The sequence below is a fragment of the Malania oleifera genome, chromosome 2, assembly GCF_029873635.1.
Source record: "Malania oleifera isolate guangnan ecotype guangnan chromosome 2, ASM2987363v1, whole genome shotgun sequence".
Lineage (NCBI taxonomy): Eukaryota > Viridiplantae > Streptophyta > Magnoliopsida > Santalales > Ximeniaceae > Malania > Malania oleifera.
In genome coordinates, this window is record NC_080418.1 from 93,863,358 (window position 1) to 93,884,481 (window position 21,124).

Consider the following 21,124-nt stretch of genomic DNA (forward strand, 5'->3'; position numbering starts at 1 on the left):
TTATATAATTTCCTGTATCTACATGCATCTCACGAGGCTAAATAAACACATTCATGTGATTCATTGCACTTAGGGTTTCCTGTGAGCATTGAGAGAACACCCGTGGCGACTATGACACCTTGTGAGATATCCTTGAGCTATTTATCGTCCTTTTGAGCGTTAATATCAAATCAGAGTTCACAGAACTCAATTCTATTTTTTTGGATGATTTCTTGTACACTAGTCTTTGTTTTTGATTTGCTAGTCTAGAGGTGACACCTAGTGGGGAGATAGAAACCTAGGTCTTGTAGCCTACTCAAAATGTGAAGGCTGAGCCACCCCTAGAGATAGACTTAATTCATGAACTCCTATTCGAGCTCAATTCCCATTGATTGTTTGAAGATTACAAAAGAAGTGTTATATTGTCCTTATTGCTCAAGAAAAGACAGAAAATAAAGAATGAGCAGGAAAAAAAAGAATAAGCAATACACATGCGCATGAAATGAAATGTCAATGCCGGCCCAAATACATATCACAAAAAGTCAAGGACGACACATATTTTCCACGTATGAAGATTCTTCAACTGATTAATGCCTCAGATGCATTCACGACAAGTTTGTGAGTAAGTTGATCTAGGGTGGTCTCAGTTGGACATGGCGAGTAGGTGAGAAGATGCAAGGGTGAAGGACCCGACACCTCATAGATAGGCTAGATCCTTTCTAGACTAGTCCACTCCATATACTTAGCGTTGTTCCTTTTAATATGTGGGATGTTTGATCGCGACACTTCTCCTCACATATTGTAGACACCCTATTTTTACCCTAGCCAAATAGAACAATGGGTCCCCTCTTATTTTAATTATTATTATTATTACTATTATTATTATTTTTCATTAGTATTATTATTATTACTTATTTTTACTTCTATTTTATTATTATTATTATTTATTTTTTTCATTATTATTTTTAATTTTTATTATCATTATTATTAGTATTTTTTATTACTATTATTACTATTATTTTATTTATTATTATTATTATTATTATTTTTCATTAGTATTATTATTATTACTTTTATTTTTATTTATATTGTTTATTATTATTATTATCATTATTTATTATTTTCATTATTATTGACATTATTTTTAATATTAGTATTTTTACTATTATTATTATTTATTTATTACTATTATTTTATTATTATTTTTATTTTTACCTTATTATTATTATTATTATTATTACCATATTAGTAGTTATACTCATCTATATTATTTCCAAAAGAAAAATAAAAAAAAATGTGTAATAAAATGCAATAAACCAAAAAGGAAATAGGAAATTAGGGTTTCTAAAATTTTTTTTTAAAAAGGGGGTCTCTTTTGGCTTCTGGGGAGGGGGCGCGGCACAACAAGAGAGCAGCGCGGAGCGTAGGCAAAAAAAAAAGCCGAAAAAAAAAAAAAAAAACGCTCCTTTCTTCTTCTTCTTCTTCTTCAGCTTCACGGGCACTGCAGCTCCAGCCCACCTTCCCTCTCCCTTGTTCTCCTCTGTTGTAGATCACCCATAGCCACCATCACCATAGCCGCTGCCCAGCCACCATCACAACCCGTCACGACCTCAAAGATTTCCAGCCAGCCTCTAGGATCTCCGGTGACGACCACGACTCCTCCAACAGGAGCAGCGTTCACAGCCCCACGGCCCCTCCACGGCCTCACCTGTTCTTCACGACCACAACCCCAGCACCATCACCATCGTCTCCACCGTCGCCAACACCCCTTGCCGGCGACGCTCCGACGAGGAGCTCACACACAGCCCCAGCCACGTTCCCTGCAGACAACCAGCTGCAACCACCATAGCTACAACACAGACGCGCGAACTCTGACCACCTGCTTCCTCTCCTTCAGCCCACGGTAAGTCTCTGGTAAATCTCCTACTACTCCCGGCTACCCACAACACACACTCACACGCCCAGTAAATACATGCACACACACACTTTATATTTTAATGTTTAAATTTTTCTTTATTTCATACTTGTTATATATATTAAAATTGTTATTAAAGGTTTTTTTTTTTATGGTGATCATATTGTTATTATTATTTGTATATTGTTATTAGTAATATTATTATTATTATTATTTATATATCATTATTAGTAAATTGCTTGAATATTATTATTGCCATTATATTAATTGTATTAACATTATTATATTGATTTTACTTGTATTAGTATTATTTTGTTTGTATTAGTATTACTTTGTTTGTATTATTATTAGTAATATTATTATATTGTTGACTTATTATTATTAGTATTATTATATATATTGTTGGTATGTTCTTATTATTATTATTATTATATTAGTGGAGTACTATTATTATTGTTGTCATTTATTAGTTATTATCTAATGTGCATATATATTATTGTTATTGCCTTATATGTTTATTTGTATATTTATATTATTTTGAATGCACATTTTTTTGTATAGTTTATATATTTGTGATTGTCTTATATTATTATTTGCATATTCATTTGCATATGAGCTTGCATATTTTCATATTATTATTGTAGTTCCATAATATTCAAATTGTATATCTAATTTGCATGTATATATATTTACGTAATATTATTGTCTATTATGTATTCCTGTGATATTATTGTTTATTATTTTTGTAATTATCATGTTAATATTTAGTTGATCTTATTATATAGTTGTTTTATGGTTTTCATCATTGTCATATTGATATTGCATATTCTGGGTTATCATTATTGTCATATTGTATATTAGGATAGTTATATTGTTATAGGGCTTTCGGTTATTATTATATATTATTTAGGGTTGAGTTGTTGCCTTAATTTCATTAATTGCTTTAAATATATATTATTGTTTATTAACATGTTAATTTTTAGGTCGATTTGTTTCCATAATGTTAGTTATTTCCATACTTGCTATTTAACCTTTTGCACATTAGTTTTAGGGTTCAAATTGTTTCCATAGGTATCAGTTGTTTCCATATGTATATATATTGAATATTAACTTTAAGGTTTTGATTATTTCTAGGTTGTTATTATTGTATTTATAGGATGTTAATATATTATTATATGGTAGTGTATTATTGTCATTATTAGTATTATGGTTATTATTATTACGTAGGATATAGTATCATTATTATTAGTATTCTAAGTCTAGTATTATCACGATATGAGTTACATTATTATTATCCTTATTATGCATGTATTATTACTATCTATTAGGTTGGTTATTATGAGGATAAGTTATTAGGTGTTATAAACAATTTATTATTATATAGTATATATAGCATATATGTTTCCCTATTATTATTACATGTATTATGGTAATTTAATTTCTTAGTTTATTATCTTATTAATATATATTAAAACCTCCCATACTAGTATTTTCCTATAAAAATTTTATATATAATTTCAAAATCTTGGGAGTGTATTTTCTTAATTATTATCCCTATAATTTTATTGCGAGGGTATGAGCCTTCGGGCATTATGTACCCTAAGCTCTGAGGGAATATATGTATATATTTATTTATTTATTTATTTTTCATAGGTATTTATAAATTCCAAAAAAGGATTAATTTAAAGATTTATTAGATGAACTTAGGGATAGTTTCAAATTAATTAGGTACCGTTCGTAAGAACGAGCGCGTAGGGGGTGCTCGTACCTTCCCCTCGCGTAAACGAACTCCCGAGCCTAACTCTGGTAACATAGACCGATTCTACCCCTAACGGGGTAGTAATCATGTGTTCTAACCGCACTAAAGGTTAGTGGCGACTCCGATATTCCATGTTTTTCCTTAAAAATTAAATTGATTTTAACTCCGCCGCCCGGGGCACACGCGCCCCCGGGACGTCGCGACAGCTTGGCGACTCCGCTGGGGACCATTAGAGAGTCGAGCCATTAATTAATTAGAAATTATCTCATGTTCAAATTTAATAAATCTTTTAATTACTCCTTATTTTGTGAATATTGTAATTCGTAAATAACCTTAATTAATTGTAAATATCTTGCTTCCATAATTTATAAATAACCCTACTTAATTAAAATATTTTGTTTCCTAATTGTGTGAATATTAATTGTAGATATTTTGTTTCTAAATATTCTAAATAGAGCCTATTAATTGTAAGATATTTTGAATAAGTAGATATTTTTTATACTAATCGTAATTATTTTGTTTCCTTATTTTTGTTTCCAAATTTTTTGTGAATAAACATATTAATTGCATATATTGTGTTTCCTTATCTTTTGAATATATATATTAATTGTAAATATCTTGTTTCCATATTGTTTATAGCATGTGAATAAATGTGGGGATAGTGGGATTAGGTTAAAAATTAAAATCACACACTCTCACGCTCTATACCCGAGCTTTCCTTACTAGGATTAGATAGGAGTGTAATAGCGTTTGTCCCCACGTGGCAGGGCTTGTGGGGACCCGCGAACCACTCCACTCAGTTTAAACTTTGTCCAAACCCCCTTTTGGGTGAGGATGGAGGTTAGATTGGGAACCTGTTTTATATAGGGATTAGAGCCTACCCACACATACTTGTATATAGTTTTCCTTAACTAGGATAGTGCCATGATGAACCCTGTATATACATACCTACCCTGGGTTGGGACATCCTTATCCTCATACTGTCTATTGTATATATGTTGTGAGATACCTTGTATTATACCATGCATGTTGCATCCATTTTAGACTTACATACTACTTAGCCAGTATTCTGAAAAAACCCAATAATGAGACCATGGCCCATCCTTTCAAAAAAACGAAGCACTTGGCCCAAACATTTTAAAAATATGGGTCGGCCCAACCCTTTTCAAATAACTCGAGCCCAATTCTTTAAAAGCAAACTTGGGCCCGACCTTTTTCTAAGCAAAAACTTGGCCCATGCCTTATTTTCAAAAAGGGTCAAACCCAGATTTCAAAAGAGGGCTTCAACCCCATTGCCTAAAAATTTGGGCCAACATTTTTTTCAAGTAATCCAAGCCCAATTCCTTTTCGACTAGGGCCTCAGCCCATCATGAAATATGGGTTGACCCAATCCTTTTCAAATAAATCGGGCCCAATTCTTTAAAAACAAACCTAGGCCCGACATTTTCCTAAATGAAAACTTGGCCCAGACATGATTTCCAAAGAGGGTCAAACCCAGATTTCCAAAAATGGGCTTCAGCCCTATCACCTAAAAATTCGGGCCAACATTTTTTCGAGTAATCCAAGCCCAATTCCTTTTCAACTAGGACCTTAACCCATCATGAAATAGTTCGAAGCCCATATTTTAAAATACTTGAGGCCCAAGTGCACACTAAAGTCCATAAGTCCACATTGAATGAATCCGATGGGTTGACTAGCCTGGCTCAACCCCAACCTCAGAACATAATTTGACCCTTTATAGAATCTGAGGTACATGGACCATCATCAAGGAAATGAATGGGTAAGGGAGAAATTGAATTGAAATCGTGGCCCATCAATGGTCATATTAATCTTGACCCGTTTTATTAGTGGGATTTTTCTAGAATTCTAGCTAAGTAGTAATTTAGGACATCATATTCATGCATTTCATTTCATACATAGTCATGCACAATAGGCTGCATGCATGTTTATATCTTTGTTTGTATATATAAGTGCACTAGTTGCATCCATGCATAAACACCTATTGCATACCCTAATCATGCATCAAAACATATTCAGTACATAATTGTGCATTCATGATTCTAAAGAGGAAATTGTTGGTTTTCAGTTCAAAGAGGTCGTTTGAGTAATATAAAGCAATAATTGAGACCACCACGCATCAGTACAATACCAGGCGAAGAGCGAGAGAAATGAGTGAACAATTGGAAAATAGAGTCCTGGGTCTAGAACAAGGACAAGAAGAAATAAATGACAAGATAAGTAAGGTTCTGGAGTTACTGATGAACAAGGGAAAGGCAGTGCATGTTGATCCCGAAGTAGATGTGGACCCCGCTCATCCCCCAGGGTTCACCCCAGATCATGGAAAAACATCAATTCCACCGCCTGGTGTCATGGGGGGTCCACCGCCAAATATGCCTCCTTTCATCCCTGCTATGCCAGCACAGGGGTTCCCAGTAGTAGGAACTCCTCCATTAGTACCTTCTGATATGGGGATCAGTAAATCTGAGGCTGAGCGTCGCTGCGACGCATTAGAAGAGCGTTTAAAAGGAATGGAAGGTTCTAATACTTTCGATTCAGTTAATCCAAATGACCTTTGCTTGGTGCCGAAAGTCACCCTGCCGCCGAAGTTTAAAATGCCAGACTTTGAAAAGTTTGACGGGACCCGGTGCCCTCGAACACATTTAGTGATGTACTGCCAAGCAATGGCCGCTTACTCGGATGATGAAAAACTAATGATGCATTGTTTTCAAAGCAGTTTGACCGGGTCCGCCATCCGTTGGTACATTCAGCAAGATAAGGCTTGGGTCCGCACTTGGAAGGACTTGGCCAATGCCTTTGTTACTCACTACCGCCATGTGACGGAAATGGCGCCTGATCGCATGACTCTACAAGAGATGGAGAAGAAATCCACCGAAACATTCAGAGAATATGCTTATAGGTGGAGGGATATGTCGATCCAAGTGGACCCCCCGGTGAGTGATCGAGAGGCCATCTCCTTGTTAGTGAGCACATTAAAAGACCACTACCGTACGCACCTTCGGGGAGCAACTCCCCATGATTTTATGGATATTGTGGTTGCGGGAGGAAGAATTGAAGGCGATATCAAGGCAGGCCTAGTCAAGGATAGTGGCTCGGAAAATGGTTTAGGCAAAAGGTGGACTAATAGGAAGAAGGAGGAAGAGGTTCAAATGATACAGGGGCAGTTTAATTGGAAGAATCAATATGCCAGAGGTGGGAACCAATGGCCCAATAGAAACTCTGGTTTTGAGCCCATGGTAAATCAAACGATGCATACAGGCACAAAGCCACAGATTGTTCACTCTGGTCCACCGAATCAGCAAGCACAAGATAGGAATGTGAATAGAAACTTCCGAAGGGTGGACCCTATTCCCATGACATATGCCGAATTATTTCCTCAGCTGCGGGAAAGGGGGATGGTATCTGCAACCCCTGCGACACCTGTTGCGAACCCTCCTCCACAATGGTATGATCCGGGGGTTCATTGTGAGTACCATGCTAACTCTCCTAGCCATACTATTGACCGATGTTGGGCTTTCAAGCATAAGGTGCAATCGTTAAGAGATGCAGGATGGTTAGCTTTTGATGATAAGCAACTAGGAGTCCAGGGGAATCCTTTGCCCAAACACGAGGAAGGAAGTGGTTAACATATCAGGGAGGTTCCTAAATCAATGGTTTCAGTTGTTGTCCACCAAGGCTAAAGTGATGGAGTACCAAACTTTTGACTATTTAATCCTTTTTAGTTGATGTTCTTTTGTTTTCCGTTGTTATTTGCTTTTTGTAATCCGTGGACGCTTGTGTCTCGAAATAGTTTCTATATTCAATAAAATGAGTCATGCATTTCGTTATCTCACTTGCATCATGAGTCTAATTGCCAAATTCTGTTTGCTTATGTTTCATGCCGAAATAGGGAAAGTAATATTGCCAGTGTTCATGAGTTAGAAAGAGATGTTAAAGGATGAAACAATCATTGAATTCAAATGTTATGAAGAAGCATCTTACCTTCCAAGGAATTCAACGAAGCGGCTGCACTGTTCTAATAATGTCCTATCAATTAATCACTCATGTTTTGATCAAATGATGGATGGCCCTCTTTGGCCGACCAGTTATCCCTAAAAAGAACCCAAACAATGATTTACCATTTGTCAACCAAATTGAGCCTCAATGTTAAACCAGTTTTTTCTTAAAAGTCAGATCACCAAAAATTCAACTTGGGTTTGGGTCCTTTAGCATTTGGCAAATCATTTGAGACAATAATCATTACCAAAAGGATGGCAGGCCATTTTTCTGCTACCTAAAAGAGAGTCAAAGAAGAAATCCCTTGACAACCCTTTTGAGCCTGAATAATTCATTCCTTGATTAACCTGTTGAAGGATTACACCCCACACTGGGGTAGTTTTTAAAAAGATTGGTCCCAATTGAAGTTCAAATGAAAATGAGGTCAAGTTTCCTTTATAAAAGGAAAAGTGAAAGTTGCAGTAAAAGAAGGAAAAGAAGATTAAAAGGGAAAGGAAAAAAAGAAAAGCAGGAGGAAGAAGAAAGAGAATAAGGGACTTGCTACATATGTGATCTTTGACCAAATTGCCCTTGATGAAATTGACGATTTTTGAGCCTTATGTAATTGCTTTCTTCTTTAACCCATATCCTTAGCCTATATTACGGTCCAAATGAAAGTCCTGACCAGATTGGTATACATTGTTGTCTTAAATGATTTGTCAGACTCAATGTTGAGTCTGAACTACGTAATGACCTGATCCTGAAAAGGTACGTAGGCAGCTTGTTTAAATAACAAGTTCGGTCAACATCTTGCAAAACGCCTCAAATCGAACTGGGGGCATAAAACATTACTTGGGGTGATATTTTTGAGCCTTAGTTTCCCTTTTATTATGAAATCCTACATCCTTAAGCCTACGTTTCGTCCCGAGTCTTAAAGACCATCTTGAGATCAAAGCATGAGTTGATGAAACAGGGGCAGTTGAAGAGAATGACAGTCATCTAAGCTGGGAAATCAACGTTACATGACTTTTGAATACTGGCATGAATTTTTCCTATGATAGTATTGAAACATGGTAAAACATTTATTTAGTGCAGACGGCCTTTTGATTTAGCAAATTGATGTCATAGTTGCATAATCATTCCTCGTTCCTTTAAAAAAAAAAAAAAAAAAAAGGAACCCTTCTTATTCTTCAGAGCATTAAAAGAGGATGGATAGTCAAAGAGTTTCAAAATCACCAGAAACTTCTATAAAGAAGATCCTTGTGGAGAAAGAGCAGCAAATGTTATGTCAAGTTCAAAAGGAATCCAACAATAGAGTCAAGATCGGTGGCAGATGAATTTAACTGGGGCAAATTCCGAGTTGAGTCTCAGTAGGTCCCATTCAAGCACTTTCTTATCGGATTGGAATAGGAAATCAGAGTCAAGATCAGTTGTAGGTCCATTCAACTGGGGCAGATTTTGCGATTTTTGAGCTGAGTCGATCACTTTCATAACTGGATGAATAAAGAAGATTAAAGCCAAGATCAGTTACAGATCCATTCAAATATGGCGAGTTTCATGTGGAAACCAAAGATGAGGTCATTGACCACAAGTGCATTGGGAGAAAAGATTCATGCATTGTCATGCATTACCCCAAATTTCGTGCATTGTCATGCATTTCATGCATTACCCTGTATTTCACACATTACCACACATCTCATGCATTCCATGTATTATCATGCATTTTCACGCATCTCATGCATTTTATGTATTACCATGCATCTTATGCATTGTCATGCATTTCACGCATTATCATACATCTCATGCATTGCCATTGTGCGTTTCATACATTACACAAAAAATAAAAATGCATACATATAATCACAAGTTAGTAACATGCATATTAATAGCAACATATCATTGCATTATAAGTTAGCAACATGCATACATATAGCAGCATATCATTGCATTCTAGCATCACAAGCAGCAATAGAGCACCCTTCACACTTGTCTTGAGCTTTCGAATGATTATTTGACATCCTTGATGGAGAGATTCTGTTGTGTTCAATTATGAGCTGGGGTAACTGACCCCAAGCACACATTGATTTACTTGGAAAATTGGGGCAAGTTGACCCCGTACACACATTGATTTATTTTGAAACTAGGGCAACAGATCCCAAAGACAAGGGATTCATTCATTGACATTCGGACTTTACCCCAAGCGCATTTTCCAAATAGAGTAACAACTTTCCATACTTTGCTTTCACATCTTGTTACTGGTTGAGGTGGCTCGGATCATCGTGTCCCTACGGCTCGGATTCTTACATTCGAAGCAAGCCATCATTGTGTCCCATGGCTGGATCATCGTATCCCTACGGCTCAGATTCTTACATTCGAAGCAAGCCATCATTGTGTCTCATGGCTGGATCATCGTGTCCCTACGGCTCAGATTCTTACATTCGAAGCAAGCCATCATTGTGTCCCATGGCTGGATCATCGTGTCCCTACGGCTCGGATTCTTACATTCGAAGCAAGCCATCATTGTATCCCATGGCTAGATCATCGTGTCCCTACGGCTCGGATTCTTACATTCGAAGCAAGCCATCATTGTGTCCCATGGCTGGATCATCGTGTCCCTACGGCTCGGATTCTTACATTCGAAGCAAGCCATCATTGTGTCCCATGGCTGGATCATCGTGTCCCTACGGCTCGAATTCTTACATTCGAAGCAAGCCATCTTTGTGTCCCATGGCTGGATCATCGTGTCCCTACGGCTCGGATTCTTACATTCGAAGTAAGCCATCATTGTGTCCCATGGCTGGATCATCGTGTCCTTACGGCTCGAATTCTTACATTCGAAGCAAGCTATCATTGTGTCCCATGGCTGGATCATCGTGTCCCTACGGTTCGGATTCTTACATTCGAAGCAAGCCATCATTGTGTCCCATGGCTGGATCATCGTGTCCCTACGGCTCAGATTCTTACATTCGAAGCAAGCCATCATTGTGTCCCATGGCTGGATCATCGTGTCCCTACGGCTCAGATTCTTACATTCGAAGCAAGCCATCATTGTGTCCCATGGCTGGATCATCGTGTCCCTAAGGCTCGGATTCTTACATTCGAAGCAAGCCATTATTGTGTCCCATGGCTGGATCATCATGTCCTTACGGCTCGGATTCTTACATTCGAAGCAAGCCATCATTGTGTCCCATGGCTGGATCATCATATCCCTACGGCTCGGATTCTTACATTCGCAGCAAGCCATCCCTGTATACCTCAACATGGATTCTTACATTCAGTGCATATCGTCTCTGGTTGGCAGAAATAAACAACTCTTGATTAACCTGAAAAGCCATAGAGAGTTGAATGGCTTGGCTAAAATAGGTGTCTTTTATCTTTGCAGGCTTGTTGCTATAAAAACGTAGGAGAGTTCCTACCGTTACATTGAAGCAACTAAGCCTACAAAGAGGGGCAGCTGTAGACACCCTATTTTTGCCTTAGCCAAATAGAACAATGGGTCCCCTCTTATTTTCATTATTATTATTATTACTATTATTATTATTTTTCATTAGTATTATTATTATTACTTATTTTTACTTCTATTTTATTATTATTATTATTTATTTTTTTCATTATTATTTTTAATTTTTATTATCATTATTATTAGTATTTTTTATTACTATTATTACTATTATTTTATTTATTATTATTATTATTATTATTATTATTATTATTCATTAGTATTATTATTATTACTTTTATTTTTATTTATATTGTTTATTATTATTATTATTATTATTTATTATTTTCATTATTATTGACATTATTTTTAATATTAGTATTTTTACTATTATTATTATTATTTATTTATTACTATTATTTTATTATTATTTTTATTTTTACCTTATTATTATTATTATTATTATTATTATTATTATTATTACCATATTAGTAGTTATACTCATCTATATTATTTCCAAAAGTAAAATAAAAAAAAATGTGTAATAAAATGCAATAAACCAAAAAGGAAATAGGAAATTAGGGTTTCTAAAATTTTTTTTTTAAAAAGGGGGTCTCTTTTGGCTTCTGGGGAGGGGGCGCGGCACAGCAAGAGAGCAGCGCGGAGCGTAGGCAAAAAAAAAAGCCGAAAAAAAAAAAAAAAAAACTCTCCTTTCTTCTTCTTCTTCTTCTTCAGCTTCCCGGGCACTGCAGCTCCAGCCCACCTTCCCTCTCCCCTGTTCTCCTCTGTTGCAGATCACCCATAGCCACCATCACCATAGCCGCTGCCCAGCCACCATCACAACCCGTCACGACCTCAAAGATTTCCAGCCAGCCTCTAGGATCTCCGGTGACGACCACGACTCCTCCAACAGAAGCAGCGTTCACAGCCCCACGGCCCCTCCACGGCCTCACCTGTTCTTCACGACCACAACCCCAGCAACATCACCATCGTCTCCACCGTCGCCAACACCCCTTGCCGGCGACGCTCCGACGAGGAGCTCACACACAGCCCCAGCCATGTTCCCTGCAGACAACCAGCTGCAACCACCATAGCTGCAACACAGACGCGCGAACTCTGACCACCTGCTTCCTCTCCTTCAGCCCACGGTAAGTCTCTGGTAAATCTCCTACTACTCCCGGCTACCCACAACACACACTCACACGCCCAGTAAATACATGCACACACACACACTTTATATTTTAATGTTTAAATTTTTCTTTATTTCATACTTGTTATATATATTAAAATTGTTATTAAAGGTTTTTTTTTTATGGTGATCATATTGTTATTATTATTTGTATATTGTTATTAGTAATATTATTATTATTATTATTTATATATCATTATTAGTAAATTGCTTGAATATTATTATTGCCATTATATTAATTGTATTAACATTATTATATTGATTTTACTTGTATTAGTATTATTTTGTTTGCATTAGTATTACTTTGTTTGTATTATTATTAGTAATATTATTATATTGTTGACTTATTATTATTAGTATTATTATTATATATATTGTTGGTATGTTCTTATTATTATTATTATTATTATTATTATATTAGTGGAGTACTATTATTATTGTTGTCATTTATTAGTTATTATCTAATGTGCATATATATTATTGTTATTGCCTTATATGTTTATTTGTATATTTATATTATTTTGAATGCACATTTTTTTGTATAGTTTATATATTTGTGATTGTCTTATATTATTATTTGCATATTCATTTGCATATGAGCTTACATATTTTCATATTATTATTGTAGTTCCATAATATTCAAATTGTATATCTAATTTGCATGTATATATATTTACGTAATATTATTGTCTATTATGTATTCCTGTGATATTATTGTTTATTATTTTTGTAATTATCATGTTAATATTTAGTTGATCTTATTATATAGTTGTTTTATGGTTTTCATCATTGTCATATTGATATTGCATATTTTGGGTTATCATTATTGTCATATTGTATATTAGGATAGTTATATTGTTATAGGGCTTTTGGTTATTATTATATATTATTTAGGGTTGAGTTGTTGCCTTAATTTCATTAATTGCTTTAAATATATATTATTGTTTATTAACATGTTAATTTTTAGGTCGATTTGTTTCCATAATGTCAGTTATTTCCATACTTGCTATTTAACCTTTTGCACATTAGTTTTAGGGTTCAAATTGTTTCCATAGGTATCAGTTGTTTCCATATGTATATATATTGAATATTAACTTTAAGGTTTTGATTATTTCTAGGTTGTTATTATTGTATTTATAGGATGTTAATATATTATTATATGGTAGTGTATTATTGTCATTATTAGTATTATGGTTATTATTATTACGTAGGATATAGTATCATTATTATTAGTATTCTAAGTTTAGTATTATCACGATATGAGTTACATTATTATTATCCTTATTTTGCATGTATTATTACTATCTATTAGGTTGGTTTATTATGAGGATAAGTTATTAGGTGTTATAAACAATTTATTATTATATAGTATATATAGCATATATGTTTCCCTATTATTATTACATGTATTATGGTAATTTAATTTCTTAGTTTATTATCTTATTAATATATATTAAAACCTCCCATACTAGTATTTTCCTATAAAAATTTTATATATAATTTCAAAATTTTGGGAGTGTATTTTCTTAATTATTATCCCTATGATTTTATTGCGAGGGTATGAGCCTTCGAGCATTACGTACCCTAAGCTCTGAGGGAATATATGTATATATTTATTTATTTATTTATTTTTCATAGGTATTTATAAATTCACAAAAAGGATTAATTTAAAGATTTATTAGATTAACTTAGGGATTGTTTCAAATTAATTAGGTACCGTTCGTAAGAACGGGCGCGTCGGGGGTGCTCGTACCTTCCCCTCGCGTAACCGAACTTCCGAGCCTAACTCTGGTAACATAGACCGATTCTACCCCTAACGGGGTAGTAATCATGTGTTCTAACCGCACTAAAGGTTAGTGGCGACTCCGATATTCCATGTTTTTCCTTAAAAATTAAATTGATTTTAACTCCGCCGCCCAGGGCACACGCGCCCCCGGGACGTCGCGACACATATGACTAGTGAACCCATTTCTTTGAGTGTTCTTGAGGGTATACCAGTTAGGCCTAGTCAAAGCGACCGTTCTGTAGGTGTCCACTGGTGTCCTAGGTGTACTGAGTCACACACATCACACACACCTCGAGAGTTTACCTATTTATACTCAAACTTATATGATTGCATTAACTCTGAATGTGCCATTGATTAACTTCATGTGAGTATACTACTCTCAAATCACATATAAACGATGAAACTTGCATGAGTGACGTGCTTTGGAGTCATGTGCATTAAATATGAACGAGCTTGTGTGAAATTCAGTTATGTTCTTGTATGTGAAGTGGTATAGCTATGTCGCATGTGCATTGATTTCATGATTACTAGAGTATGTAGTTGTAGATACCATCCTGAGATTCATTCATGTCATTTGCTAGAGACTAGCAAAACGTTAGTTGAGGGGTATGATTACGCGCCGAAACTGCGTAATTGGATGTTTAACCCGGGCTTTACGGTTTATATTTTTAATTAAATGTCCAAAATTGTCCAATATTTTTATAAAGTGACAAAATCATCATTTTTGAATTTTATTGCACTATTTATGAAATTTTGGTATTTTTTTGTCGCAGGAAAATTCCCGGGAACCAAAACCGACACCTGTTCGTATTTTATACATAACTTTTCCATCCAAACTCCGATCAAGACGATTAAAATTTATAGAGAAAAAGGAAACGATTAGCTACAACTTTTGTGTTTTGAGTTTTATGAGATACGAGCTCCATAAGAGTCAGATTTGCAATGAACAGAAAATGAAAAAAATGAAAAAATATAGCAATTCGGGTCAACTCTAATTGGGTCAAGTTGCCGGGTCGGGTCTCCTATCCGGGTCTAGGGCTTTCCTCCCTATCCTATTTAACCCTTCTCTTCCTCTTCCTGCATAGGCAGCCCCCAGGGATCCCCATTCTCCTCTTCCCCATTCTCCTCTTCTCCTTCTTCTTCTCCTTCTTCTTCTTCTTCTTTAGTTTGTTTTTTTGTGTTCTTTTAAATTCTGCTTTGCTCTCTTTCTCTTTTCTCTATTCTCTGTTCTCCTTCCCTTTATCCCTCTCTCTCTCTCTCGCTCAAACCTCTTTTGCCCATTGTTGCCGCAGCACAAAAAGCTCTTGCTGTACTTTGTTGCTCTCTCCGGCGGCCGCCAACAGCATCAGCAGATCCGTGAGCCACTCTCCCGCTGTTCCTTGCTCCATGCCACAGCCGCGAACCAACCCACACACAGCCGCAGCTGCTACCACGGCTTCATGGATTTGTTTCTCTCTCTCTCTCTCTCTCTCTCTCTCTCTCTTTTCCTTTCTTCTTTCTTTTATTTACTTTTCTTTGAATCTTGGAATATTGAAGAAAGTTTAGTTTTTTTTTTAATGTTACTGGAGTTTTCTTTCTTTTTGTTTAAGTTGAGTAATGTTGGGTATTTCATTATTGTTAAATTAATCTCTTTGTTTATCTAATTGATAGTTATTTTAATTTAGCATTCTTAATTAAATTCAGATATTTTTTTTTGTCAAAATTCGATTTAGTTAGGGTCTATGATTAGTAAAGGTTGTGTTTTTATTGTGTTCCGTTATTGTTTACTTTTTTTAAATTTCCGTTGAATTCATGTCTGCATTTTAATTGTGAGTCTTGATTTGATCTCTTAATTGTGCTAAAGGTTCGATTTTTAGTAGGATCGGTTTTTTTTTAGTATGTGTCTAGTTTAGTTTCCATTGTGTGTTTTTAATTCCATGTTCTAGGATGTCATTTTTAATTAACGCGTGTCCCAGTGTTTCCTTAAGTAGACTAGGGTTTTCATTATTGTTATTTTAATTCCATGTTTAAAGTTTCCATTTTTAGTTAGTATGATCTAGTGTTTCCTTAAGTAGACTAGGGTTTTCATTATTGTTATTTAATTTCGTGCATGATAGTTTTAGGACTTTAATTTGTATTTTCATTTAAGTCTCCACAATCTTGAAAACTCGAATCTGAATTGAGTTCAGTACCTTTTTAATTTCGATTGAAAGAAAGTAAAATCTGAGATTAAAACGCATTCCCTGAGGAGACGATCTAGCCCTTGGGTTTAATATTACACGATAAAACTCCTATACTTGGGATAGCTTTCGAGCTGCTCATTTTTCGAGTGAGTCAAGTGGCAGTCGCCTGCCACGACCTAGCATTCACTTATAATAGAATGAATTTAAAACACAGAACACTGGCAGTTGCTTGGCACCCTACTACCTCTTTGAAATTTATTCATTTAATTTGGGCAGTTGCCTGGAAAGAGGAGGCAGTCGCCTGGCCCTTTTTTTTTAAAAGAAAAAATTTATTTTTTAAACCATTCTTTTTTTTTTATTTGAAAAACATACTTTTGGGTTTCACTAAAACTTTATTTCTAAGTTTCTTTTGATTTTATGAGAGCTTCAATTTAGTTTACATTTGAAGTTTACTTGAAGTACTTACATACAATCATCCTTAAAACTCTATTCCTTTGATCTTCAAGTAAGTCCTTATTCTTCTATCATCTTTGAGCTTTTGATATTTTCTTCTTGATCTTTTTGAACAGTTCTTTATCATCCTTTTGAGCTTTGAACTTTACTCTAAGCTTTGCCACTTATCTTTAAGCTTTTCCTTTTTCCTAAAAAACTTTCATTTAAACTATATTAAACATATCATGATTTTTTATCATCAAAATAAGAATTGTAAGCTTTGTTAGGCCAACAGTGTCTATCTTTCCTTTAATAAATCCATTATCCATTAGAAAACCACGTAACCTTTTATACCAAGCTCCAAGAGCTTGCTTTAAACCATACAAGGCTTTAGTTAGTCTATAAACATGTTTTGGATACTTATGGTTTTCAAAACCTGGGAGTTGTTCTACATATACCTATTCACTTATGTAGCCATTTAAAAATGCACTTTTGACATCCATTTGATATAGTTTGAAATCTTTAAAAGCAGCATAAGCTAACAACATACGAATGACTTCCATTCTAGCTACAGGTGCAAAGGTTTCTCTTAAATTCTATTCCTTATTCCTGGTTATATCTTTGAGCTACTAGTCTTGCCTTATTTCTAACAACTATCCCATGTCCATCTTTCTTGTTCTTATATATCCATTTTGTTCTAATAACTGTCTTATCCTCAGGTCTAGGAACTAATGTCCAGACTTTATTTCTCTCAAACTGCTTTAATTCATTTTGTATAGATATTATCCATGATTCATCCTCAATTGCTTCACTCTCGTTCGTAGGTTCTTCTTGAAATAGGAATGCACAATGACTAACCATATTTCTAAGTGAGGATTGTGTGACTACTCCACGTGATGGTTCACCTATTATCTGATTAATGGGGTGATTCTTTATGTACTTCCATTCTCTAGGTAGTTCATTAACGTTATTTTCAGCAGATGGTTCCTTAATTTCATTTCTCTTATCGGAATCATTTTCAATAGACAAATTTTCAAACTCCTTATTTATCTCAATTTCATTCTCATCAGTATTTTTAAAGAAAGGTTTTGACTCATCAAATACTACATGGATAGATTCTACAACCATTAATGATCGTTTATTATATACCCTATAGGCTTTACTATCTAAGGCATATCTTAGAAAAATACCTTCGTCTGATTTCACATTAAACTTTCCTAAGTGCTCATTGTCTTTAAGCACAAAGCATTTACAGTCAAATACATGAAAATACGAGATGTTTGGTCTATGGCCATTCCATAATTCCTATGGACTCTTATTTAGAGATGGTCTAATCAGGACTGTATTTAGAACATAACAAGCGATATTTACAGCCTCAACCCAGAAGTACTTAGGTAGTTTATGTTCGTTAAGCATAGTTATGACCATTTCTTGTATAGACCTATTCTTTCGTTCAATTACACCATTCTGTTGTGGTGTTCTAGGAGCTAAAAAATTATGAGATATTCCTAACAAATCGCAGTATTCTTTCATACCTTGATTTTTAAATTCTCTATCCCTATTACTTCGGATTTTAGTGATAGTGTATCCCTTTTCTTTTTGAATTTTATTGCACAGTTTAATAAATTGTTTATACGCTTCATCTTTGTGACCTAAAAATAGTACCCATGTAAATAGAGAATAATCATCAATGACAACAAATGCATATGATTTTCCTCCTAAACTCTAAATTGGGTTTGGACATAATAAATCTAAATGCAACATTTGAAATGGCCTAGTAGTAGAGATTACTTTCTTTTTCTTAAAACTAGATCTTGCTTGTTTTCCCAGTTGACATGCATCACGGATTTTGTCTTTCACAAATTTTGTCTTAGGCTATCCCTTAACTAAGTCTCCCTTAACTAGTTTTGATATTAAGTCCATGTTTGCATGTCCTAGTCTCCTGTGCCACATCCAACTAATTTCATTCATAGCAGAGAAACATGTCACTCATTAAGAAGTTAAGTTATCAAAACTGGTGGTATAGACATTTTCATGACGATTAGCAGTAAACAGTATTTTGTTTTCAGATTTGTTCTCTACATTATATTTGTCATGTTCAAATGAAACTTTATAACCTTTATCACACAGTTGGCTTATGCTTAATAGGTTATGTTTCAATCCATCAACTAATAACACTTTATCAATAACAAGGGAGGACTCCTTACCGACCTTACCAACTCCAATGATTTTACCCTTTGAGTTATCCCTGAATGTAATGAATCCTCCATCTTTGAATATAATTGATACAAATTTAGCTTTAGCTCCTATCATATGTAGCGAGCATCCGCTATCCATATACCACTTGTCCTTTGAAGAGGACAATCTCAAGCACATCTGCAAGACATAATTAGATAACTACTTTTGATACCTAGATTTTCTTAGGTCCATGGGGGTTACTACTAGACTCTCCATTGACTTTCCAAACTTTCTTAATTTTGACATCTTTGTTTTTAAAAGGACATTCAAGTTTTATGTGACCTAACCTCTTACATTTAAAACACATAACATATCTATAAGAATCTTTAGTTGGAACATAAGACTTTGACTTTCTTACAAAAGATCCTATGTAAAGTTGTCACTGTTTTAAGATTTCATTTCCATTAAAACCAATACCTTCCTTTTCTAGGGAATTTCTTTAAACTCCAAGGAGTTTTTCAAAATTATTTTTTCCTTCTGTAAATTTACAAATAATCTTAGATTTATCTTTCAAATTCTTTTCTAACTCCTCAATTTTCAAATCCTTGTTTCTCATTAGGGATGTATAAGATTCAATTTGAATTTCTACTAACTTCGAAAATTCTTTCAATTTTAATTTCAAATCTGAATTTTTCTTATTCATTTTCTCAAGCATTTTAAGGGTATACAAATATTCCTGCTGCAGTTCATCACAAGAAGGCATGTTATTTTCATTTTTTGAATCACTGGAATAATAAGATGAAGCTGAACAAAAGGATTGTACCTCGTGGTCTTCGTGAGCCATCAGACATAGATTTGTAATCTCGTCATCACTGGATTCAAATTATGAACTACTAGTACTGTGAGTATCCCAACCAACCTTTAGTGCCTTCTTCTTCTTCTTGGACACTTTCTTTAGCTGGGGACAATTTGGCTTGATATGCCTAACTTCTCTACAGTTATAGCATGTAGGAAGATCATCCTTTTGCTTCCTTCTACTTGACTATCCCTTTTCTATTTTTGAGCCCTTGAATTTTCTGGTGTATTTCTTGTTCTTTCTCATGAACTTTCTAAATTTCTTAATGAGAAGAGCCATGTTATCATTCGGTTCTGAATCATTTCCTTCACTGGAGCTATTAGATGAAGCCTTAAGTGCTGTAACTTTCTTTGCTTTATTTTGCTCATTCTTCCTTTCATTTATTGCTAGTTCATAAGTAATGAATGATCCGATCAGTTCATCAACCGACATCTCCTTCAGATTCCTTCCTTCTGCTATTGTAGTATCCTTAGCTTCCCAAACTAGAGGTAATCCCCTAAGTATTTTCCTGATCAACTCATAAGTAGGTTAATATTTACTGAGAGCATTTAAAGAATTCGTGATGTGTGTGAATATAGTGTACATGGATTGAATAGATTCACCAGTAGTCATTTTAAATGCCTCATATTCACTAGTAAGCATGACTATCCTACTATCTTTTACTTCCTTAGTACCTTCATATGTGACTTCTAATTTTTCCCAAATCTATTTAGCAGTGTTACATGTCATCACCCTATTAAACTTATTTACATCTAGTGCACAGAGTAGCAAGTTCATTGCAGTAGCATGTTGTTGCACAAATTTCCAGTCTTCCTCTGTATACTCATCTTCATTCTTAGGAACATTTACCTTGTCAACTACTTTAATAGGAACATGATTTCCTTTGGATACAATTTTCCAGACTTTCCAATCAACATTTAAAAGATATACGCTAATTCTTCTTTTCTAGTAGGTGTAATTTACACCGTAGAAAATTGGTGATCTAGTGGACGACTGTCCTCACCGAGTGGGGTTACAACGATGTGTGTCATGTGATCTTTTTACAAAAATAATGGTTAAGTCTATGTAAACTTTGCTCTGATACCAAATTTTAATTTAGGTGTACTCCTAAGAGGGGGGGGGTGAATTGAGTATTTCAAAATTATTTTAGTTTATTTTACTTCTTAATCCCTATTTCAATACTTAACCAAATAATCACAGTGGTCTAAAATTAATTCAAATTATTATCTCAATAAACTCAATTATACCCAATTAATTTTCAAGTGCGTGTAATATTAATCAACATACAAACATGCAAAATTGATAATGAAATGCGAGAAGAAATTAAAACAAGTTAAGGAAAGAGAGAAGGCAAACACGATTTTATGAGGTTCGGCCCACCTTAGCCTACATCCTCGCCTTGAGTAATGCCCTCAATGATTCCACTAAAAATACAG